Here is a 27,484-nt window from a genome sequence, read left to right on the forward strand (position 1 = left end):
GGCTTCTGGAAGAGGAATGGAGTCATGAAGACAGGATCCTAACCCCAGTCACGTGGGCAGTGTTCCCGTGACATTCTTCCTTCGCTACAGAGGCTGATAAATTTGAGTTGTTTTAATTTTGACCTTTTTTTTTAAATTATTTAAACATTTTGAGAATTTTATACGTTTCCAAACCCTCCAATTCCTCTCTTGCCCCCTGAATATCTCTCAAATTCATTATTGTCTATACATTTTATACACACACACAAACACACCTCCTGAGACCACTTAGTCTTGCTTATATATGTATATGTTTAAGGCTAGATTTTGGAACTCTTGATTCATTTTCATTTTCAGAATTTTCTTCCTTCACTTTTGTACTTTAGACACAAAAACTCCTAGCCTGCCCTATTGTACATTATAAAAATATCTTTGTTTAGTGAATGAGAGTTGATAGAAATTTGAGTCTCCGTTCAACCATTTACTGCTTCTATGGCTTTAGATTCTTAGTCTAGTCCCTTGAAATCTCATATTATTTACATGTAAATTAGAATGGATAACAGGACACCTAGGTCTGCTCACATTTGCAAATAAAATAACTATACAAGATTCAACCTAACAAAATACTGCAGAGTAACTTAAGAAGCAAAATTTATTTTCTTTTGAATTTGAAACCTCGAAGTCCAAGATCAAAGGTCCACAGTGCAGCTTCATCCCAAAGACTTCTGGGCTAGGCTGGAAGATACCCACATTGTCCTCTATCCACACATGGTCATCTGTCTGCTTGGGTATTCCCTACATCTTAATCTTTTATCTTAAGAGGACAGCAGTCGTCTTGACTAAGAATCCACACATATGACTTCATTTGATCTTAATTCCCCCTCTCACCAAAAAAAAAAAAAACACTTTATTTAAAAAACAAATTAGTCTAAAATGTTAGGGAATAAAGGGTGTGTGGTGGGATTTGTATGGTATAGTTCATCCTGCTATGGGCATTTCAGCAGCATGTGCATGAAATACAATCACATTTGTGTAAGATTTAGCACAGAGTATGTAAATCACCAAGACCTTACTACGGTTCCGTTAGTTTTTAAATATTTCTAGTAACCTAAACTGTCCATTTGAAAGTGTAATGTTCTTCCTGTCCTCTCCCCCATCCATCCCCAGTGTTTAATCTATTTCCCCTTCCCAGTGAGATTCCAGCATTCTTCACTTGGGCCCTTTTTGTTACTTAACATCACTGGGTCTGTGGGCTGTAGCAGGGCTATCCTTTACATTATGGTTAATATCCACTTATAAGTAAGTACATACCACGTTTGTCTTTCTGGGTCTGAGTTAACCTTACTCAGGATGATGTTTTTCTAGTTCCTTCCATTTGTATGCAAATTTCATGCTGTCATTATTTTTAAAGCTAAGTAAAACTCCATTGTATAAATTACCACATTTTCTTTATCTATTCTTTAGTTGAGAGAAATCTAGATTATTTCTAGTTTCTGGCTATTACAAATAAAGCTAAGCTACTATGAACATAGTTGAGCAAGTGCCCTTGTGGTATGGTGGTAGCATGTTTCGTGTTTATAAACAGGAGTTATATAGCTGGATCCTGAGGTAGATATATCCTCAATTTTTTTAAAGGTATTGCCAAATAATTTTTTTCAAAGTGGCTGTACAAGTTTCCACTCCCACCAGCAATAAAGGAATATTCCCCTATGTACACATTCTCCCCAGGAGTTGGGGATGGGGATGGGAACAGGAGGGGTCATGTAGGGGAAGACAGAGGGAGAGAATATTAGAAAGGCAACTGGAGTAGGGGGTTGTCTCTGGGACAAGCTAGAAACCGAAAGCAATAGTTAATCCAAGGCATCTACGAAGGTGATCCTAGCTAAGACTCCTAGCAGTGGGGGGATATAGAGCCTGAACCAGCCATCTCCTGCTACCAGGAAAGACTTAAAATAGAGATATTTTGACACCAACTCAACCACAAAACCTTGGCCCTACAATTTGCCCTGGCTAACAGGAGTAAAGATAGAACAGGAATTAAAGGAATGGACAACCAATGACTGGTCCAGCTTAAGACCTGTGCCATGAAAGGGAGCTCACCCCTGACACTGTTCATGGTATTCTGTTATACTTGCACATAGGAGCCTAGCATAACCATCATCAGAGAGATTTCACCCAGCAACTGATGGAAACAGACACAGAGACCCATAGGCAATAATTAAGTAGAGACTCTTGACTCCTGAAGAAGATGGGTAGGAGGGATTCTTGGAGCCAGGTGGATTAAGGACACCATAAGAACATCTACAGAATCAAATAACCTGGCCACATAGGGTCTCACAAAGACTGAACTGCCAGCCAGGGAGCATTCATGGGACTGACCTAGGCCCTATGCACATATGTAAAGGTTGTGTAGCTTGGTCTGCATGTGGGACTCAGCAGTGGGAACAGGGGATGTCTAACTCTGCTGCCTGCCTTTGGAACCTTTTCCCCACATTTAGACTCAATAAGAAATGAAGTCTTACTATAACTTGATATGTCAGTGGTTGTTAATATCCACGGGAGGCCTCCCTTTTTTCTGAAGAGAAAAGGAGGAGGAATAGAAGGGGGATGGGCAAGGAAGGACTGAGAGGAGAGGAGAAACAGCTGTCTGGATGCAAATTAATTAATTAATTTTTAAGAAGAAAAGTATAATGCTCTAAAATTTTCAGCAAACCTATTTAACTGTGAAAATAATATAAACTCCAAGAAAAATTAAGATAAATGTTGTGATTGGGCCATAAAGATATGGATTTTAAAGAAATAAATGTCATGATCTGTAATGGCTAATCATCACTGTCAGTGAGCCTGATGAGATTTAAAATCACATGGAAGAAAGGTGGTGTGTTTACAAAGAGGATCAAGTGAGCTGGATAAGTGACCTGGAGTGGGAGCAAAACCACTAGAGGCTCCCCAGCTCGTTTATCTAGACAGGAATTTGAAAAGGCAGGAGACACCAGTAGGTATACCAAGGTGGATGGAGGAACTCTCCCAAGGCCCCATCCCTGGATGAAGACCTGAAGGCAATTAATGTCTACTAAAGGAAAGAGCATCAGTCTTCTCCAGGAACCAGCCTTCTGACAAAGCATCTAATTCTAAATTTCAGCCTTAAACACATATAACGTATGTCAGCACTAAATGGACTCTACAGACTGTATTTACACACAGAGAGACAAGCAAACATATAGTCACACACACATACACACACACAAACACACACAGCTGAGTGTGTAACAATAAGAATTATAGATTATTATGAACTGAAAGGGAAGGGGAAGGACGGGAGAAGAAATGGAAAGGGAGAAAGAATGGATGATTTCATGTAAATATGGTTGGTACTCATGAAACTCTCAAAACCTTATTTTAATTTTAAAAGTGAAAGGATGATACAAGGAAAGTCTGTTTCCTGGCCCACCTCTCTGTGAACTCTGCTCTTCCACCACACCCTCTTCACCACAGCTAACTGGACCCTCTGAAATGCAGAGCAAAATAAATAATCAATCCAGTTTCAGGTTCATGTAGGCTATCGCAGGTACAGCTGGATTGGTGCACATACTAACTCAGAGACTATGGCATTACACACAGCAAGCTCAAGCCAAATGGGGTTCCAGCAGTGTGAAGAAGTGGACATGAGGTCTCTCTTCTATTTAAGAAGCTTTGTGCAGCTTATACCCACTGGCAAAGGGGGAAAAATTAGTTAATCCAAAGAAAATGAGTGTCAGTAAGTATGTAACCACACTCCAGGGAGGACCCCATGTGCAAGCCAAGAGTCATTGGTTAGTACAAAAGTAGATCCATTTCTCCATTGCTCATGTGTTGTTTTTGTTACTGTTGATTTGGTTTTTGGTTGGTTGGTTGGTTAGTTGGTTGATCCTATTGGTTTTTTGCTTGTTTTTATTTTCATTTTTGTGTTTTTGTGGGGTTTTGTTGTTGTTTGGCTGGTTGGATGGTTGATTTTTTGTTGTTCTTGGCTTTGTTTCTTGAAAGAGAGAGAAAGAATAGAAAGTTGATGACTAAGGAGATAGGGATGATCTAGGAGGAGTTGGGAGAGGGGAAACATCATTAAAATATATTGTATGAAAATATTTTTAAGTTAAAAATATCTATAGTGAAACAGACTGTACTCAGGATACATTAGAATGACAAAAGGCTAACTAATAACATTTATCAAATGTGATAGCCCTGAATTCACATAAATAATTTAAGAATAGCATATTCCTAAAAGGATTTTATAAGGCAGGCTGCTCCCAGGGAAAGTTGAAAATACAGCATATGTATAACAAGATTTGGGAAGAAGAGGGTTGTTTATATGCTCAAATTGAGCTACATATTTCCAGCTGCCAATGCCCTGATAATCAGAAACAGCAAATATGTAAATGTTTTCAAATATCTAAAGATCAGAATATTTGAAAAGTAACAGATCTAGGCTCTGAAAGTTGAGCACAACTTAACTATTACTTTAAGTGGAAAAGTCTAAATACCAACCAATAAAAAGGAAGTGTTTTTACTTGTCATTATTGAATATTCTCCAAATTCTCTCTCCCCCCCCCCGTGTATGTCTGTGTGTCTGTGTGTATCTGTGTGTGTCTGTGTGTGTCTGTACGTGTCTGTGCGTCTGTCTGGGTCTGGATTTTAAACCTATGATTTAATGTGAGCACATTATTTCTGGATAAGTTGAGACTGAGAAGCATACAAACACCTAACGGTAGAACAACTTGAAGAAAACCTGGCTAAACTACAAATAATCCATATCACAGAAGAATTGGAGGTGAATATGAACAGAAGACACCAAACAATTTTGCCCAACGTGATCTCATGTAATTTATCATCGTGCTTATGAATAGGCTACATCACAGACTTCTGCTACTCTGTGGACCACTGTGTTCCATCACATAGCCTGCTGTCCTGGATATTCTCAGACTCAAGTCATCCCCCAGTCTTTTCTCTGCTTTCCACTTGACACAGCTGTTTTAATTCCCCTGCCTCAAAGTGCCATGAGGTAGTAAGTTCTGTAATGGGCTCAAACAGCCTGCCAATCTACTTTTTTTTTCTCAGTGTAGCCTTGCTAGTCTGGAGTAGGCTATGGAGAGACCTACCTCCGCCTCCCAAATGCTAGGATTAAAGGCGTGAGCCTCCCTCCATGCCAGGTTATAGGCAAGCTACTCTTGAGGGATCATGTAACAACAACAGAGTGCCAATTGTTTGATGGAACTGCAAGAAATTAAGTCTCCCCTGACCCTGAGAGCCAGATCTGCCTTTCCACACAGGGAGGGCAAAATTAGGCTTGCCTCATTTCTCTAACAGAAATGAATGAGGAACGGGGAGAGTGTGAAACCTCGGAACTGGAAGGGTCTTTGAAGGTCACCCCTCTGCCGCTCTAGTTTTATAGGTGAAGCTATTATCGGCCAGAGAGGTCAATTGTTACCTCCCCCTAAACTGTATGTGTTTTTCGACTGCTGAATTTGTGCCAGTGTAGCTTAACAGACCAAAGAGTGCTCAAATGTTCTTTATCGCAGTGCTGGACAAAAGATCAGCCTTTGATTTACAACTCCTGCCAGTATTTGCTGAGTTTGATGTTTATCGTTTCAAATAATAAAATTATGAAATCTGTGAGCTTCTGAGACTCCAGGTGATCACCCATGCTAAGTCCTTTCTATGCCTTCCCCAGCTCCTTGTCATTCATCTTCTTTTCTCTTAAGGAATTACACTCTCTTCCTTACTGGTCAGCATTAATGTGAGGGAGGCTTTTTTGATATAAAGGTAGATAGCAATAACCCAATTTTATAAATGAGATAGGATAGGAGAATCCAATAACCATGGGTCCAAAAGAAAGCCAGCAATATAACGAGAATTAGAACCTAGAATATAAATCTAAGCCTGTAATCTCTTTTCCTATGCTATGTAATACCTCGCTTGTTCCAGCCAGCACTTGATTTGCAGAGGACAAAAAGAAAAAAAGAAAAGGAAAAAAAAGTATTGCCCTATGTAGAATGATTCTACAGAATTGATAACTTTTTGAAAGTACAAGGTAGCTTTTTATCCTCACTTTTTTTTTCATTAACTGCAATATGACAAAAACGTAACTAGGTGTCATACAGCTTTCGGAGGAAGATAAAGGGGTACTTTCCTTAAAAAATTTACAGTCTAATTGGGGAAATAGCAAATGCCTGTGGAAAGATAACTGATGGCAAAAGACTATCAATAATAAATGTCTGTGAATACAGAAGCAAATGTTGCTAGATATCAAATGACCGAGATAATCTTGAACTTGGTAGACAGCAGAACGGCCCAGAAGATGTGGAAACAGAATCTTTACAAGCAGATCTCAACCAAACTAGACAGAATTATTGTTTGCATGAGTTATTTATTCCTTTATTTATTTATTTATTTACTTTATTTTCCTACTCAAAAAGCTTGAAACAAACTCATCACAGCAAAGAAAGTGCTTGTCAGCTTCCTCTCTCAGTGTGTGGACCTGCTCTATTTCTGGCTCTAGGAAGAAATCCCCAGTGTTTCTTCACTGTAGCTGGTGGCCTGGCATTCAAAGCTCAGACCAATTGTACCCTTATATTTGCTCTCCTGCAAGTCTGCCAGTTGAAGTCACCACCCAATCTCTGAAATGCTATGGTACTCCATCACAACATATTTAGCATAATTTATTTTAAACAAAATAGCACTTGCATGCTCAAATATATACTCTTCTTCCCAGCAAAACGTAGGGAGCGCCTGCTTCTGTATGTCAAAGTCTATCATTGCCTGAAATTCAGCTGCCCTCCTTGCAGTTCTGCTCTGAAAGTGTCTGTAGGGCTATTTCTTAAGCAGACAAATCTCATCTTCCTTCCCTATGATTTACTGCTAGGAATTGAACCCAGACCTTTAACGTGGTGCATTGAATGCACGCATTCCAATACTAAGTTGTGCCCTAGCTCCAGCCATCCTTGTCAGCTATTGCTTATGGTCCACCCTCCCCATACCCAAGTCTATTTTTAAAACATGCTTCAAATTCTCTTTAGTGCATATCATAGATACCGTTTTAACTGACCCTCCTCTTGAACCTGTTCTGCCTCCACCTTCTAAGGGCTAAAGTTATAGGTATGCACCAGCAAATATGGCCTATCATTACTTTCAGATTTACAGTAGGCTATGGTTCTGGATTCCATTTTTACATTTTGGTGAAGTGTTTCTTTGTTTGTTTGTTTGTTTGTTTGTTTGTTTGTTTGTTTGTTTGTTTGTTTGTGACAGAATCTCACTATGGAGGCATGGCTGATTTGGAATAATTACATTCAATTTAGAGATCAACTTTTCTCTGCCACCAAAGTTCTGGGTTAAAGGTGTGTGCCAAGTGCCAAGCTCGACTTATAAATTTTCAACAGTTATACCTACCATAGAGAATCTGAGCTTTAAAATGCATATTTCCCTCAGGCAAAAAAAAATTGTTTAGTACTGTAATGACAATGTGACCCAAGAAACTGTGTTAAGTAAACGCCTTACCTAAAGCATATAGTCACCTACCTCTAGAGCACTCACATCTCAATGTTGGATTTTGTAGCTATTCTTTATCAGTTGTTCTCTATATATTAACCTTTATGAAAGATTTATTTTGCTATAATCCTTACTTCTAAGGATGTATCTCAGTGGTAAGGGCATTTCCTACATGGTAAGGACTTAAGTTAAACCCCAGAAAAAAGAAAAAAGAAGAAGAAGAAGAAGAAGAAGAAGAAGAAGAAGAAGAAGAAGAAGAAGAAGAAGAAGAAGAAGAAGAAGAAGAAGAAGAAGAAGAAGAATTGTAAAAAGTTTCTGAAAATAAGTATCAAATAAGTATCTATGTTACTTTAACTACATTATAACTTTTGGTCTTCTAAAAATTGAGATGCTTAAGTTGATGTGTTTCAAGAAAATTATCATCTCATTTAAAGCTGTTCTACAGAGTTATATTTATAAAAACAACATGGTATTGACATAAAAACAGACACATTGAACAATAAAATTGAAGTCCCAAGCATAAATCTACACAACTGCAGACAGTTGATTTTTTAAAAATATTTTTTAATTATGTATTTTCTTCATTTACATTTCAAACGCTATCCCAAAAGTCGCCCAAACCCTCCTCCCCACCCACTCCCCTACGCACCCACTTCCACTTCTTGGCCCTGGCGTTCCCCTGTACTGAGGCATATAAAGTTTGCAAGACCAAGGGGCCTCTCTTCCTAATGATGGCCAACTAGGCCATCTTCTGCTACATATGCAGATAGAGACATGAGCTCTGGGGGTACTGGTTAGTTCATATTATTGTTCCACCTATAGTGTTGCAGATCTCTTTAGCTCCTTGGGTACTTTCTCTAGCTCCTCCATTGGGGGCCCTGTGATCCATCCTATAGATGACTGTGAGCATCCACTTCTGGGTTTGCCAGGCCCCGGCATAGCCTCACAAGAGACAGCTATATCAGGGTTCTTTCAGCAAAATCTTGCTGGCATATGCGATGGTGTCTGCGTTTGGAGGCTGATTATGGGATGGATCTCCGGGTACAGCAGTCTTTAGATGGTCCATCATTTCGTCTCAACTCCAAACTTCAGACACCTGATTTTTAGCAAGTAAGTTAAAATATATACTGGATAAAAGACCATTGCATACACTAGCAAGCATTTGCTGAAAGGACCCTGATATAGCTGTCTCTTGTGGACTAGGCCGGGGCCTAGCAAACACAGAAGTGGATGCTCACAGTCAGCTATTGGATGGATCACAAGGCCCCCAATGGAGGAGCTAGAGAAAGTATCCAAGGAGCTAAAGAGATCTGCAACCCTGCAGGTGCAACAACATTATGAACTAACTAGTACCCTGGAGCTCTTGACTCTAGCTACATATGTATCAAAAAATGGCCTAGCCGGCCATCACTGGAAAGAGAGGCCCATTGGACACACAAACTTTATTTGCCCCAGTACAGGGGAATGCCAGGGCCAAAAAGTGGGAATGGGTGGGTAGGGGAGTGGGGGGGGGCATGGGGGACTTTTGGGCTAGCACTGGAAATGTAATTGAGGAAAATACGTAATAAAAAAAAGTAAAAAATCAAAAATAAAAGATAGCATAATCAGCAAATGATGCTGGTCAAACTGAATTGCTTGATGTAGAAGCATCATGAACTAAATTAAACTTCAAGTGGATCAAAAGTCCAATATAAGACCAGATACCTATGCTGAGCAATGGTGGTGCATGCCTTTAATCTCAGAACTTGGGAGGCAGAGGCAGGCAGATTTCTGACTTCAAGGTCAGCCTGGTCTACAGAGTGAGTTCCAGGACAGCCAAAGCTATACAGAGAAATCCTATCTTGAAAGACAAAAAAAAAAAAAAAAAAGAAAAAAAGAAAAGAAAAGAAAAACAACAACAATAACCAGATACCCAAATCAAAGTGGAAAATTGACTTGAACTTATTGGCGTAAGAATGGACTTCCTGAACAGAACACCATTACCTCAGGCTCTAAGGCTCAAAATCAGCAAATTGGACCTCATGAAACTGAAAACTTATACATAGAAAAGGATGCCATCATTCAAGTAAAATGGCAGCCTACAGACTATGGAAGGATTGTTGTCAATTATGCATCTGATAGAAGGTTAGTATCAAAAATATACAAAGAATTTAAAAACCTGAAGTTTAAAGAAAACAAATGACCAAATGTTACAGCTAAGCAGACAGTTCTCAAAATGCAAAAGGCTGAGAAATACTTTTCTAAATGTTCAACAACCTTAATCATGCAAATTAAGACTACATTGAAATTTCATCTTACCTAGTCAGAACGACCAAAAACAATAAAATAAATGACAGTTTATGCTTATGAGGATGTAGAGAAAAAGGAAAACTTACTCATTACTGGTGGGAATGCAAACTTGTACAGTAACTATGGAAATCAGTCTGCTGGTTCCTGAGGAAACTGGAAATAGATCTAGCTCAAGATTCAACTGTACTATTCACGGGAACATAACCAAAGGATTCTATATCCTACTAAAGAGATACTTACTCATCAGTTTTTATTGCTACTCTCTTCTAAATGTCAGAAACTGGAAACAGTCTAGTGTCCATCACCATGGGTGAATAATAAAAATATAAGACATTTACACAATTGAATGTTATTCAGCTTTTAAGAAAAATGAAGTCATGAAATTCATAAGTAAATGGATGGCACGAGAAAAAATAATTGTGAATGAGGTATTGCTAGATACAAAAAGATAAATATTGCATGCTTTCCCTTATATTTTATGTTGGCTAGTCTTATGATGTCAACTTGACACAAGTTAGAGGTATCTGTATTGAGAGAACTTCAATTAAGCATTTTGCTTCCATGACATCCAGCTATAAGGTATTTTCTTAATCAATGATTGGTGGGGGAGACCAAGCTCATTATGGGTGGTGTCATCCCTGGTCTGGTAGTTCTAGGTTCTATAAGAAAGTAGACTGAGCAATTCATGAGGAGCAAACCAGTAGGCAGTGATCAGCTTCAGGTTCTTTCCCTGATTGAGTTCCTGTTCTAACTTCCTTCCATGATGAACTGGAGATGAAAAATTGTCTGTGATTAGCAAGAGCCCTGAATCACTAAAGTAAAACCTTTTGTTCTGCTGAAACAATGGATGCTGATCGATGGAGGTTGAAGAATCAGCTGTGATTAAGAAACCACCATCACTGAGATAAAAATCTTCTGGGTTGAATTTCCTTTGGGTCAGCACATAGAAGCTGTGTTCCAGAAGTGGTCATGGTTGTACCTAGCACGGGAAGGTTAACGTGGAAGTATAAGAGCCACGCATATGGTACTGGTCTTGTTAAGCATGAAAGAATCATAGAAAGAGGCTGAAGCTTGGCACTATGAGAGGCAGGAGAGGCCATTGGTGAAGGTGAAATCTCAGTGACAGTTTAATACCCAGGACTGAATGGATCATGGAGAGAAGTTTAGACTTGGCACCATGAAGAGAGCCTCCAGGGATCAGTGAAAGTGCATTTGCCTAGTTGCAGCAGACCATCCTTGTATTTTGAAGAAACCAGTTCATCATGGGATGCCCACCAAGACAAACAGCAACAGTGAAGTGGAGCCAACTAGAGTCTGGTTCTGTGTATTGAAGAAGGTAGAGCCAGAGAAGTGATACAAGCCCCTTGGGGGAACCAAAAAATAAAAAAAAAATTAAAATCTCAGACTTTGGACATCATTATTTACACTGTTGAGAACTACAAACTACGTGACCTACAACAACATCCAGCTTGCAAGATATGCTGTTGCAATAGTGGCACAAATGATATGAAAATAACCAATCACTTTTGAATGAAGTTTACGACACATTCCATAAGATGAACCCTATCTCTAATACTGATAAAGCGGCCAAGAACCTGAGCTTAAATAGATCATGAACCTAGGAGAAAACTTATACTATCATTCAGCTAAAGGAAGATAGCAATAAAATGCTTCCTAAGGACATACTGTTATACCCATAGGTTAGTGTCTGACTCAAACCATATTAGAGAATCCTCTTATAGTAACTGTGGATTTATATGGAGAGAAAGGACTGTACAATGTGTAGAGAGTGAGATATTTTGAAACACTAGGTTATAAACAGCATTTCTTTTCATCAAACGTGTTCCCTCAAGACTCAAGAATCTGTTCAGAAGAGGAGGTATAAAGATTATAAGAGTTGGAAATGATGGATGCCTTCCAGATACAGCAGAACTGATGTATATAAGAACTACAGGGATTATGGAAGCACATACCAGGTTCAAGCCAGACAGGAAACCATCATCAATAGGACATAGGCTCCCAACCCAAACCATAAAATACCTGAAATTTACACTGAATTGAAAGGAAAATTCGGTATTTTTTCCAATGGAATATCACTTGTATGTCAACAACACTTCATGGTCAGGTCCCAGTCTCAAGAGTAACTGGCCAACAGAAAACAAATGCGATGTTATATTCGTGACTTGTTAATATTGCCTTGTTTTGCCTTTTCTTTTCTTTCTCCCTTCCTTCCTTCCTTCCTTCCTTCCTTCCTTCCTTCCTTCCTTCCTTCCTTCCTTCCTTCCTTCCTTTCTTTCTTTCTTTCTTTTTTTGTCTTTTCTGTATTTTTCTTGTTTGTTTTGATGCCAGTTCTTTTAAGTTTTTTGTTTGTTTTTATTTCTGTTTGTTTTGGGTTTTTTGTTGTGGTTGGTTTTAACCAAGAGAGTGGATACAGATAAAAAGTAAGATGGGTAGGGAGATGAGGAAGATCTTGGAATAATTAGAGGAGGATCAAAATATAGTAAAAATATATTACATGAGAAAAGCATTTAAAGCTGGGCGTGGTAGCACACGCCTTTAATCCCAGCACTTAGGAGGCAGAGGCAGGCAGATTTCTGAGTTAGAGGCCAGCTTGGTCTACAGAGTGAGTTCCAGGACAGCCAGGGATATACAGAGAAACCCTGTCTCAAAAAAAAAAAAGAAAGAAAGAAAGAAAGAAAGAAAAAGAAAAAGAAAAAGAAAAAGAAAAAGAAAAAGAAAGGAAGGAAGGAAGAAGAGAAGAGAAGAGAAGAGAAGAGAAGAGAAGAGAAGAGAAGAGAAGAGAAGAGAAGAGAAGAGAAGAGAAGAGAAGAGAGCATTTAAATAAAAAATATATAAATAAAATAAAAATTGTAATGCTGAAATTGGTATGAATCAAGTCACTTACATGACTAAATTAACTGTATATTTCTGTGTGAAATCAAGGTTCGTAAGACTTTTATAGAAAATGTTCTAACTAGAACAGTAAATACACAAGAATTGACAGATAAAACTAGCAAGATGGACTATGAGTTATCTCAAGGTGACACATTATTCAACAAAAATCTAATATAGCTATTCAAAGTTATTCAAATTATTTAGGTTAATATTTGTATACTTATTGAGAACAAAAGGGATTAATTTTTGTACTCCATAGGAAAAAATCATATAACCCGTTTAATTGTTCTCAACCACTTTGAGGGTTAAATGGCTTTGAAAACTGATAAAGGGTTAGTCATACCTGGAAATCATTTCGACATACTAAAAAAAGGGGGTGAGCAAAATTCCACTGATTTTACAATCCATAAGAATCTTCCATTGACCTTAAGAAAATAAAATTAGCTCTTTCTAAATTTAGAATTTTCTCAGGGCAGAGATAAGAAAAATCTAAAAAATATCAAAAAGTCAAGTTTATCTTTCCATTATCATTTTAATCTCATAGCATCTTATGTCCAGGAAAAGAAAAATGTCTCAACTAAAACATTTATTTCTAATCAGAAAATTCCTGGGTAATTTTCTATATATTTTATTCCTACATTTTGTTAATAAGCAAAATATGATCCTATAAAGTTTGATCAGTATCTGCATAGCTTACAAGCATTACCCATCTTCCAAACCCTTGGAGATGCAGTTTAAATCTGTAGCTGTAAGATTAAGTCAGTCAGAGCTCAAAGACACAACTAGCAGCATGCTATTGTATATTAAATACTCTTCACCATTATTTTATCTACTTGACAGTCAGTGACAACACATCAAAGTTATTAACAATAATAATACATTAATGATTAATGCTGCAGTGCACATTAGTAATCAGCCAGTCAGAATGTCTGCAGGGAAAAGTGGAAACGCCTGCAACACAAATTCCCAGCTACAGCCCTGATACTGGAAAGGATGACAAGTAATGCAATGCACATGTGTGAAAGTGGTGCAAACTATCATAACTATCAATGAAAATAGTGCATCCTTAATGTTACTTTCTCATGAAATTGGGGGTTTGTGCTGAATTGCATACAAAAGCTTAAAAGAAGAAAGAAGAAAAAGAATCATTTCCTTCCATATGAAGTGTGGTTAAATGCTAGCCTTAGTTAGCAACATCACTTCACTACACACAGAGGAACATGATCTAGATACAACCCCTAAATATAGATAGGGAACCATAGTCCTAATTAGGAGCTAGAACTCCCATTGCAATGTCAGGTCAAGATGTCAGCAGAGAATAAACTGGTGACAATTGCAGGGACAGTAGAAAGCTCTTTCATAACTGACTCATACACATTACTGACGGAAAAGGACAGTAGTTTATTTTAATTGACACTGCACTGGTCAGTTGTGTGAAATAGCTGAAGTTAGAGCACCACAGAGCATCCAGGTCCAAAAGCCCTAATTTGGGCTGAAATAAATTGGTAGAAATTACTTTTGAAGCAGACATCATGAAACAGATTTACATTTCTCTCAAAATGGTCTGAGAAGAATAATTGAAATTCACTGGAAAAGACTTTATCAGTAGAAAACCTAAAGTACCAATGTGTCTTCACACTGTAAACATTTCACTGGCTTGAGAGTGGACTATGACTCCTCTTGGAAAAATAAATAAATAGAATATAAGGTAGCAATAAAATGGCCTTTCCTATAACTGTTGCTCTTAAGTTTCATTAGCAGTTGGGAGATCCTACATTAATCTACATTGTTCATGACTTAGCTAAATGTCTCCCCAGATGCACTAAATAGGATTGGAGATGTTTTTCTTCAAATCTGCTTTATCTTCCAGGTCAAAAGCTACAGTATAATGCTACCCACTGCAGATTTTTTCATGAAGCCAATCTCAAACTCTCTACATCAATATTTCCACCTTCATTCCTAAAAAAAACATGTTATAGTTTTCAGTCTTCACTTCCAGTCTTTGTTCCAGGTTCAAATCCTTTCTCCACATTTATACTGAAATACTTTTAAATTGTATACTTTTATCAATACTGGAGGTCAAATTGAGGGCCTGTATATGTGAGCTATGCACTCTACTAGTAAATTAATCTCTGGCCTTAAAATATAAATTTGATTGCTTGATTTCCTTACAGAAGTCCCTTTAACAGCTGACTCTCCTCTCTCATCAGTTTCTCTAACAAGATCATAGATTACCCACACCAGGAGAGGCTGCTTTTAGCGCAGACTCCCAAGTATTAGGTTTCAACATCTGAGCATTAGTTTCTCAGAAATAATAATTTAATCAAGTGTCCTGCTGTTATTCAGCTCAGTGTTTAATTCCACGCTGCCATGGGGGTTGCTTCTACATACTTCCTAACTCCATAACTCTTCAGCATCTTTAATCTGCGCTATATCACTTATTTCTTCTTAAGAGTTCTGGTGGTCTTTGCCACTCTCTTAAGTACCAGTCATTCTTTATTAGTGAGTGGAAATAATCAAAACTCAGGAAGCTTATATTATTCTCATCTTAGTAGTATTGAGAAATGATATCTGATAGTTATTTTCAAACTAGTTTGATCCAGCTCAGGTCGACATAAAGACACGCAGAATACACTGGCCCCCAACTGATATTTGCTAGCCTAGCTATTATCAACCCCTCAAACCCAAATTTGTGAAGCTAGAACCCAACCAGAATAAGAAGTTTAGGATATGATATTTGTTGTTAAGTAAATGAAAACCAAGCTACAATTGTAGAATCACAGATGGTAGGTATAGAGTAAAGGACTGGGAAGAGGTGTGCAGATAGATCTCATTAGAAAAGGTTAACTATCTAATAGTTGTAGATGGTTGGGTAGTGGATGGAAGGGGAAGATTAAGTTGGAAGAGGGAGTGGGAGATAAAAACGAAAATTTGAAAAGAGATAGATAAATTCAATGCCATTTGTAAGGTCATATGGAAACCAAAAAAGTAGAAGGTTCATAAAATAAATACATATATGAAAAACATTTGAAGGGAACTACCAAATAATTGCAGTGGCAGAGCCCCAACTGAACATCTCTTGTCACTAAATGAATTTTCCAGTACCAGGATTAGGTTATATCTAATTGAATTATTTACAAAAGAAGTCCCATAGAAATCTCCTGGCTGTGGCCAAAACTATAAGTTGTTCTTCAGAAAACTGGCATCAAGATCTCATTGCTGAAAACAACACCTACCCAATTCATTGAACATAGAGGAAATCCAGCTGGTGCCTATATAGAGCCTCTATCCTGTGTTCAAGTATCTTTCATATGGGAGGGTACTCTGCATGCTACAAAAACAGAAACTTAAATATGCCAACCCAGTCACAAACCCCTTGCTTTACAGTGCTATCCTGCCTGTGAGAGATGCTACAGCAATGACATCACAAAGCTTGTGGGAGTAACCAACCAATATCTGATCTGATTTAAGGCTCTCTCTACACTTCATGAGATGGACCCCATATCTGACAATGGGTAACCAAGAATCTGAGAGTAAATAGCCCAGGTATCCAGAATAATAACAAATACTCATGTTCTTAAAATAATATATACCCATATATATTGTTTTAGAAGTTAATAAAATAACTCCTAATGACATAATGCTATACTCATTCACCAGTGCCTTGGTCTGCCTTCATCAGAGACTCATTCTGTTGCAGAAAATGGGAACGAATACAGAGATCCACAGATAGATATTATTCAGAGAGTGAGAGACCTTGGAACACTCAGCCCTAAACAGGATGTCTCCATCAAGTCCTTCCCTCGGTGCTCAGGAAACCCTGCAGAAGAAGAGTTATGCCCCAGTACAGGGGAACGCCAGGGCCAAGAAGGGGGAGTGGGGGTGGGTGGGTATGGGGGACTTTTGGTATAGCATTGGAAATGTAAATGAGCTAAATACCTAATAAAAAATGGAAAAAAAAAAGAGCACTAGTGGCTCTTCCAGAGGTCCCAGGTTCCATTCCCGGTACCCACATGGAGAATAAAAACATCTGTAACTCCAAAAAAAAAAAAAAAAAAAAGAAAGAGTGTAAGAGTCAGAGCTGACACCAAGGAAACAAAGCCCTCTAAATCAACATGATCAAAGCTCCTATGAACAAGGAGATTGAGGAAGCAAATAAAAAGCCTATAGAGACCTGAACCAGATGTACAGAGCCTATAGAGACCTATACCAGGTCTTCCTATTGTGGCTTCCTGTTTAGTATTTTTATCAGATTCCTGAGCATGTAAACAAATAGGTCTCTGATTCTTATACTTTATCTTGGTTCTTTTCCTTTTGTTTTGTCCAATTTCAATGTGTTACTTTTTTGTACCCAGTTGTATCTTATTTTATTCTTTAAAAAGATATTAGAAACCTACTCCAGAAAATGTTCTGTGCACAATAAACTCACTTACCATTTTATTCACATGCCCTGTTTCTCTGACTCTCTAGTGTTCTGCTGAGGAAGTAAGGATCTGCCCTTCTTGCACCAGCTCAGCATGCACACCTGCTTCTTCGTCTTATAGTCTCTATAAAGCTATTTTCATTATTTGATCGCATGTTTCTTTAAGTCGCTGCAGGATTCTTAAGAACTACTAATGTATCATATTCATTTTTGTATTTTTGTATTTGTATATATCTACACAATGCTCAATATTCATTAAGAGGATGGATTGAATGAATAAATGAATTAATGCATGAATGAATGAATGAGTGAATGAATAAAAGAATAAGGAAGTAGCTTAACCCAAAAAGAACATTGCCCCAACAGTATTTGCAACGGTGCCTTTGCAAAAACTAATCCACTTCAGTGTTGTTTAATGTTATTTAAATTGAACAGTAAATATCCACTCAATTCACTATCAAATTTACAATTCTCTTTTGATTCTCTCCCCAGTTTCTTTTTCCCCATCTGCCAGTCTTGGCATAATTACAATTCCTACCCAAGGTAGCGAAAATTAATTGGCTTGTAAATAATGATAAATTAGTCCATCTTTCTGAAATGCTCTCAAGACAGAAAACACTCCATTACCTCCAAGCATTTTTATTTATTGAGAAATAAATTGATGTATTATCAATACCTACTCCACACCTGTGATTTATGCTCTGAATACAGGGAAGCTTTTTTCTTCAATCTAGTTCTACAACTAGCTCTGCCTTCCTTTCTAGTGAGTGCAGCCTATATTATTGCTACTGTGGTGGGACTGATGAGGAAGACTGTCCTAGCTTGGTGAGCCAATGAACCACTAGGTATCTAGTTCAATAGTTCCTGACTTACAGGAACATTGTCAGGTCGTTACATATACACATAGTGAGTAACTCTACTCAGCTGCATTCATGGAGTCTCCCCTCAGCTAATCTTTCACACTATGTGCACTCGACTACCATCCACAAAAACAGGACCATGGACAGAATTGCATATAGCTGAGAAATTGAGTCTTTAGGAGGGAGCAAGTAACTAGAATGCCAGATGGCATTCTCATAATGACTGTCCTCACCACCCACCCTCTTCTATAAGGGAACAGCAAGCCTGATTCATGGAAGAACTACACATTGTACTTAGTGGAGAGAGTTCCACAAGAAATTATGTGGATTCCCCCTATTAAGGAGCAGATTTGTATTGTAGAAAAAAAAATAAGTAGCATACTAAGTTAGATGAGGTCAGTCTGCAAGAGGAATGGCAGTAGTCTCCCAAAGAGGTTCTACTCTTATAATATTTTAAATAAGCTTTTGATTAAAATAGAATTACATCTCATTTCTCCCTCCAGCAGAAGAGCTAGCAGGTGTATCTGGGCTCTCATTCTGACAGGCTGGTTCATTTTACACTCAAACTTGGAAGACCAAGAGTTGGTTATACAAAGATACCTAGTAGGTACCTTGAGCTCAGGTTACTTCAGGAGAGAGCCAAACTCAAGGTACCTAATCCTACATTTGCATTTTGGCCTAGCAAAACTATGATGCCAAAATGCAAATGTAGGATTAATTAAGTTTACCTATTTGAAAAGCACAAGGGGCATGCATCAGTGTTCTCATTTCAGAGAATCTGTACAAATATAAAGCAAAATATATAAATATTTGACAGAGATGCAGAGAATAACATAAAATTACCATTTCCTTTTGGTGAGCATAGTCCTAAATTTAGGTATTTGTAGATAATATGTAATTTCTATTATTCCTGATGATACTCTGATATCTCTATAGACAAGAGACTAGAATAACCATCATCAGAGAGGTCTCATCCAGCAACTGAATGGAGCAGAAACAGAGACACACAGCCAAAGATTAGGTCGAGTTTAGGATATACTGCAGAAGAGTGACAGGGAAGATTGAAGGAGCCAAAGAGTTCAAAGACACCACAAGAAAACCCACAGCACCAAATAACCTGGGCTTGTAGTGGCTCACAGAGACTGAAGCAACAATCAGAAAGACTGCATGGATCTGACCTAAGTTGTGTATCTTGGTCTTCTTGTGGGATGCCTAACAGTAGGATCAGGAGCTATCTCTGACTTTTGGCTATCTATGAGATACTTTTCCTCATACTGGGTTGCCTTATCAGCCTTGATATGAGGGAAGGTACCTAGTCTTATTGCAACTTGATATGCCATATTTGGTTGATATCCCTAGGGGACATTCCTTTTCTGAAGGGAAATGGAGGATGAATACATGTGAAGTAGAGGGGAGGTATGTGGTAGGAGGGAGTTGTAGTTGTAGCAAAGAGGGAAGAATGAGCTGTTGTTAGGATGTAATATAGGAGAGAAGAATTTTTAAATTATTTTAAAATATGTAATAGCTACTATGTAATTGAAGAAAAAAGTTGATAATTTTGGCAGTTCTTCCTTCTCTGTTTATGAGTTATTTTAGTTATTAATTAAATATATAGGTATAGGAAATATTGTATTCAAATAAATTCATATTAAGTCCTCATAAAATTTTCATAACTATCATTATACCCATTTTGCAAATAAGTAACTGGGTCTTGACATCTTTAAAACCTCATTTAATCAATCTTTAAAACCATCATTATGTGTGTGCATGTATGTACATGTTCCTGTCATGTGCTCAGGTATTTGGATGTATGTGGTGCAAGGCCACACTCAGATGTCAGTTCTTACCTTCCCCTTTGTTTGAGAAACTGTCTACTGTTCACCACCACATACCCAGTGAGCTGGCCTTTTAGCTTCTTGGGAGTCAGCTGTCTTTGCCTCACTTCTTGCTGTATTAGCCATGGGATTAGAGGTGCACGATACCATACCTAGCTCTGTGTGGGTTCTAGGGATTCAAACTTAGGTCCTTGCCACAGCAGCTGATTTTCCTGCTAAGCTACCTCCCTTGCTCAGAGACTATTCATCCACATTTTAACATAGGCTCTGGTCTACAGCAGCATTGAATATAACATCATACTCATAACTGCTGTTCAAATTCCATTGGTCACAAGTCAATAATAAAAGCTAGGAGAACAGACAGCATTTTCAACAAATGGTGCTGGTTCAACTGGCAGTTAGCATGCAGAAGAATGCAAATTGATCCATTCTTGTCTCCGTGTACAAAGATCAAGTCCAAGTAGATCAAGGACCTCCACAGAAAACCAGATACACTGAAAGTAATAGATAAGAAAGTGGGGAAGAGCCTCAAGCACATGGGCACAGGGGGAAATTTCCTGAACGAAACACCAATAGCTTATGATCTGAGGTCAAGAATTGGCAAATGGGACCTCATAAAATTACAAAGTACTCTGTATATAGGCATGGGTGTTGCTATATATCTATCCCATACAATCATCATAAGCAAAGTCAAGTCCATTACCATCAACACCAGCAATTTGGCCTTTAAATAGGAGCTGAAGAGAGCAGCAGCTTTACCTCAAAACAATGACCATTTTGAGATCCAAGACAAGATCAGAGGAGAAGAAAATATATTTAGTTGTCTGATACTATGGCCCAGCCACAAGAACTATTACATGAGACATAAGTGAGCTTTACTTGCATAATTTTAAAACTGTTTCAAGAGGAATATTTTAGGGATTGATAATGTAAAAATGTATAACTTCCAATTTACAAGAAAATGATATGACAATTAAAGTGTGACTCTATTTCAGAAGACCTATTTTAGTTTCATTACTTTTAATGACTGTTTGGGAATCTACAATTCATATCCCTATACAAATCCATGTAATATATATGTTTTTACATTGTTAGTGATTTCCATACCATATCATCATATTAAGACAGACCATCAAGTCAAGAAAAATAGACATCAGAGCAACGACCAGCACAGCAGAATAAAATAAAAATGAGTAAACATTAGCTTAGGCTATCTCTACCTCTATCTGTGTCTATTCTGATCACAGACTAAAAAATTTAAAAAAGTAAGATGATCTCTGTAACAAGCAATTTATATATTCAGAACTAATCCCATGAAATATGATCCTGATTAGGTGTTTAATTTGTTGACCCAGCAAACTCATGGTTTTATCATTTAACCTCAAGAAAAGTGCTGTTTGGAGAAATCTTTCGTGGCTCTTTGTGGCAAGCTTATGCATGAAGTAATTTTTCACTCTGACACTTTGCCTTCAAACCACCCTAGGTCATGCTCTAATTGACTGCTTTTAAATATAATTAAACATTTTGTTATAGCTCCTGTATGTAAGTCAACTTTCCTAGTCTTTCCTTTTTTTTTTTTATTCTTTCTAGTATTGCAACTTTGTGCAATTCCTTCATATTATTAGTAATGTTCCCTGGAAGGGAGTTGGTTCTTTCATAAGGAAAAAAACGAAAAAAAAAAAAAAAACAAACAAGCAAACAAACAAAAACAAAAAGCAAAACAACAATAAAATAAGAAAGAGCCACATGAGAATAGAGCCACAGACATGAAGCACTGTGTTACTGGGATTCTACAGTCTCCAGAATTACAATGACTATTGATGCGGTTACAATCAAAGTAAGGGCTATATGATCTGCTTTTAGGATTTGCTGACTAGTCAATGATAGCAGACCACTCACCTCCAAGAAGATGACACTATATAGAGTTTAAGATCCTGGGATAGAGAACTTAAAAAAAAAAACCAAGGCCTTCTAAATCAACTCAGAAAAGATTCTATGAGCTCAGAGACTGAGGCAGTATGTACAGGACCTTCAAGGGTCTGCATTTGGTCCTCTGTATACAAATTATAGCTGTCAGTTTAGTATTTTAATGGGAATCCTGAGTGTGTTGATGAGTAGATCTCTGATCCTTTTGCCTTCTCTTGGGCTCTTTTTCAATTGTGGGTTTGTTTTATCCAAATTCAATGTCATAGTTTTGATTTATCTTATATTTTATAGTGTTGTGTTTGGTTGTTATCTCTTAGAAGCCTGGAGTTGCCGTTTTTGTTGTTGTTGTTGTTTTTCTGATGAGAGACCGAAAGGGAGTATATCTGGATGGGAGGAGAAATGAAGAGGAACTGGGAGGAATAGAGAGAAAGGAAACGTTTTTCAGGATGTGTTCCCTGAGGAAAGAATCTATTCTCAATAGAAGGCAGAAAATAGTAGGTAAGTGAATAAATAATTAAAACACAGGCTACCCAACAAGTCTTGGAATGGTTGAGTCATATAGCAAAAGAGGTTGATATTTCTCTTCTCCATAGCGTATCACATGTCAGTAGTCAACAGTGTTTAACACCATGATAGATACCCAACAAAATAATGAAGTGTGCCGTTAATGTTTATATAGTTTTAATTACAAGTTTCAGATGGGTATTCTGTAGTTTATCTTGAAATTATCTGCTAACATTCCTTTGTTTCAAATGAAAACTCACTTAAAAACAAAAAACAAAACAAAACAAACAACAACAAAAACCCAGAAGATTCTCTTCCCTGAGGCATTTTAACATGAGGTAATTTAATAATTATGGTTACCCAAAGACTGTTACCCAAATAGGTCATCACGGAATAAAAAAATATTTCACTTCAAAGATCTAGTGTACAAGTTCATATTGCATTGAATTATCATCTAAATAGAGGTTACTGTGATATATCTTGCTAAGTTTCAAACCCAAGACAAATGGTGGCGGTGCATTTTTAACATATGGAGTATGACCTGGACATGCTTACCAGGTTTTCCCTGCATCCCTCAGTCCCTATCTATTGCAGAGCCCTCCTGGCTAGCATACTCTGCCCTCTACCCTGAACTCTCTAGCCCAGGGGGCTAGGTTGATCTACCATCAATAATCCAACCACTTTGGTTATCTACTCTCTTTGTTCCTTTGGGCCTCTTGCCTGCTGCTTCTGGTCCCCTCTCTGCTCTCTCCTCTCCCCTCTCCCCTCTCCTTTCTCCCCTCTCTCCCACTCCCTCCTTTCTCTCCCTCTTCCCACATGACCCAACTCAGCTTGATATACACTCTGGACTCTCCCAGATGTTTCTGCCCTGGCTTTGCTCTTCTAAATATCTACAATAAACTAAACCTTCTCCTCCACATTACCTAGAAGCAGTCATGTTTCTTTTTTTTCCTATTGATTTCTTTTTTCTAATATATGTATGTTTTACCAAAACCTTCATTATCCTTGGGGAGCTGATTTAAAAGAAGGCTTCATTCTGTCTCTTGCCTTCTGGGCCATGTGTTAGACTATTGTCTCTCAGCAGTAAACCTACCCTGCCATGTTCTGCATTGCTATTGTCTACTTTTGGTAGCAAAATTCTTTCAGCTACAATTTTTCTATTTGAGTTGTTGAACTCAGGTATTGGGATGAAAACTAAAAGACACATGAGAGATCAAAAAGAGGCCATGACATCTCTCAAATCCTAGGGTTGGCTACTCATCATCAACAGGCCAATTAAAGAGACAGTAGTGAAAAGATAAGAAAATAGTTCATTTGTTTCTTTATTTTCAATCAATTTATTCCCAACATATGTTGATTTATCTTTCTATGCCAAGCACTCTGAAATCACTGAGAGACCCTGAGATGTACAAGGGGACCAAGAGATGTATTCCTCAGGAGGTTCACATTCTAATAAGTGAAAGAGCTAATCATATAAATAATGACATCCACAAATGTATAATTAAAGGCCCACGGGACTATGGGAAGACATAAGAAAGCGGGAATAGTCTTCTAGATCCCTGAGCAAAGGACCCCTGAGGTGAAGGTACAAGGCACATGTAAGCACCTGAAAGAGATGACATGACTGCATGGGAAAGGGATTCTGAAGAAGCGTGAGTTCAAAACGAACATTCATAATCACCTCATCGTAGTAGACTCATAATTACCAGCTTTAGGAAATCAACCCACCCGGGAGACTAATAGGAAGCAGGAACTAGCCTTTGGTCAGAGTTTTATACCCCCAAGAAAACCATTCTAGGCCACAAGCTGTGAGAACAGAAAAGATCGCTCCTTATCCCGGAGTGCTGCAGAGGTAGCTCACTCACTAATGATTCCACAGGGGAAAAAGGAACGGGAGCACTGTGTGATGTGGAGAGGAAGGCTTCTCCAGCAGGGCACTTTAATTTTACATGCGCAAAGCAAAGCCATGCAGAACTCCTTTGCTAACAGATCCTGGTAGTCTCTGAAAGGAACAAATTTATTTAAAGTACAGATGACTTCATTAAAAGAAAAAAAACAGCATTTGGCATAATTAATGTAAATATTGCATACACTAGAAAAAAATATCCTAACACCTTCTTTATTTAAAACAGGTTTAATTAATGTCAAGTGCTGTAACAAGTAGAGATATCCCCTGGCTTGCCTCATCTCTCACAGTGTTCCCTGCTGCCTTGTTTACTTGCAGATTTGAGAATCTAAATGTGCAGGGGGGAGTTTATGGTTTATTTCTAAAGGCTCTCTCTCTCTCTCTCTCTCTCTCTCTCTCTCTCTCTCTCTCTCTCTCTGTCTCTCTCTCCCTCTCTCTCTATCTCTCTCTTCTTCCTTCCTTCTTTCTCTCCCTCCCTCCCTCTCACCTCCTTGCCTCCCTTCCAGGATGTTTACCATTAAAATATATATATATATATATATATATATATATATATATATATATATATATATATTTTCCCAATGCATCTTCAAAATTTCTCTTGTAGACCAGTTCTATATCTCCAGCAAGGACCTACACAGACCCACCCCGGGTTTAAAGGCCTAACAACTGAAAGTAGGAATGTAGGTCATCTTTATTGGACAGAGTCTAACAACCAGACTCCCTTATTCTTCCCATAGATTGACTCCACGGGGATCCTAAACAAGACAGGAAACTGGTTGGGGTGTCAAAAGCAAATGTCAAGAAAACAGAGAGAATTGTATTAGGCTTACAAAATAGCCAGAAGGGATTCTCTCTGTGAGCTGCCTGCCTTCCACACCAGTGAAATGGCTTGCCTGTTTAGCATCAGGGGTTTCAAATCAGCACAGGGGGCAGAATTTAGGAAGGAATGTGTATCTGGTACATATTAAACACATATATCGTGTTTTATAATTTCTAAAGCAAGATGCATTAATTTTCTTGCTGATTTTCAATATAATACTTTGAAGCTTGTATCACTGAAGAGGTTTTTTTTTGTTTTTTGTTTTTTTTTAAGGATAGATCTTGAAATCAAACTTACTTTGTCTCTTGGTTATTGTTTGGATACGATGAGAGAACAAAAGTATTCAATGTTGTTCTCCAGTGGCTTCCTGTACTTAGAAATAGTTTTCTTTACAAGGACAGAGCATCAGCAGGAGAAATGAATGATGTCTAAAGGCTCTTGACTCACCATTGGTCATCTAAGGATTGATGAAGTCTTATTAACTTGGTCCTTATAAAGTAGAAAGGTTTTAATCTTGCTTTCCATATATTGGTTCAAACTACACTTTACATAATTCAAGGAGATCTGTGAGAATATTATAATCTTCTTCAATTCCTGAGTCCAAAGTTCTCAGAGTTATTTCAGATAAACCCAAAGCTGAAATGACTATATGATTTCTTGGAAATGGTATTATTAATTCAGAAGTTGCTTGCTGTTTCAAAGATCTAGTTTCCCTTCATATGTAAACATGCAGAAAAATATTAACACCAAATATAATTTTTTCTAACACTAAATTTCATATTAGTATTAAAAATAATTGGCCTACCTTAAAAAGTCACTTAGTGACATTAAATCAAACTATCTTCATAATTTGTAAGCATTTTAAAAAACTTACAATATGAGGCTAATTTCGATTTATTCTAAATATAATTTAAGCATATTTAGCCTTTAAATTATATTTTCAGTTAAGAAATTGGCTTACTATTTTTATACAGTACTGAAGTGTCGGATGTAAAACTAAAATATTGGAAAGGAGTGAATCAAAGCTGAAAATGTTTTTAATTGCTTCTATGAAAGTGCCTCAGTTTCATTTATAGACACAGAGAGAGAGAGAGAGAGAGAGAGAGACAGACAGACAGACAGACAGACAGACAGAGACAGAGACAGAGAGAGTTTATTTGCTGTAATGTAAAAACAAAACAAACAGGAAACCAGACATCCCTATTTATCTATCAGAATGGCTGACCACAATGAAGTAAATGTGTTGTTTACTATACATACCTCAATTTTCCCACCATGAGTTACCTTCAAGACATTGAAGAAAGATTTTGTCCCACATGTTAGTATTCTACATTTTGACTCTTGCTGTGTTCCTATTGATTAACCTCTATTCTTCTTTATGCCTGTTATCTCAAGGGCCCCTCCAGAAGCCAACAGGAATTCACCAGATGACTTAATCACTAAGGACCCCCATTCCCTTGGCTTCTAATACAGAGACTTTACAACTGAAGCAATGCATCAACAGTTGTAAATTTCTCCTCTGCTATTTCCCCAAAGTGTCAGATCCCAATTGACACAGGACATCTTTTCTTTCTTTCAAAAATCAGCATGTGACTTGAATGGAAACTACTCTTTGGTAGACAGACCACTGAAGCAGAAAACACTTGGCTAAAAGACACAGTCTTCTTCATAGGTTTGTGTAATACATCTCCTCTCTCTTACATGGCTCACAGCACAGAACTCCACTTTCAATAAACCCACATAGAATCTTTTCCATATATTTATAACAAAAACAATTCTAGTGAAAAGGTTGAGAATCACTTAATTGGCCAGTTAACAACACCAGCATGTTCTCTGCAATGTGCTAAGTACTTAGGGGATGATAAAAACAGTGAAAATTAGAAGTGAAAGTTTTGGGTGATTAAGAGTTCTAATCTTTCACAATACTTTCTTTCACAATACCATGAGAACAAGATAGGACAGAAAGTATTTTTGGGTGCACTTATATTAAAAACAGGAGTTAGATAAACAGTGAGGTTACATGTACCCAGATGTCAGGCTATAGAGGCTATAGAGGACACAACACTTGGACCAAGCATTATAAGTAAAATACATACTTAGATGTAACCAACCAGTGCTCTTACCAAAAAAACAAAAAAACAAAAAACCAAAAAAACAAAAAAACAAAAAAAACAAAAAATTGATCAGTTATTACAGTGTTGTGTGTGTGTGTGTGTGTGTGTGTGTGTGTGTGTGTGTGTGTGTGTATGTGTATGTGCTAGATATAAGGAGGAAAACACATCACAGTAAAAACATGTGTTAGGCTGGAACCCATGCTGGCCCCTGCACAAGCTGGGAAACCCCATCTGCCCTCCTTTTCCCAGCCCCTCCCACACAGAAAAAATACCTCTGCCAGCTTGGAGAAAACTCTAGCTAACATGCCATCACTATCTGTTGCAGCCAACCCAAAAAAAGAGTGCCCGCCCAGGGGCTCGGTTTTTGACCATGTATGCACACAATCCCAGCTTCTAGCTGAGCTGTCATTAC

This window comes from Mus musculus, chromosome 8 (genome assembly GCF_000001635.26).
Source record: "Mus musculus strain C57BL/6J chromosome 8, GRCm38.p6 C57BL/6J".
Classification (NCBI taxonomy): Eukaryota; Metazoa; Chordata; class Mammalia; order Rodentia; family Muridae; genus Mus; species Mus musculus.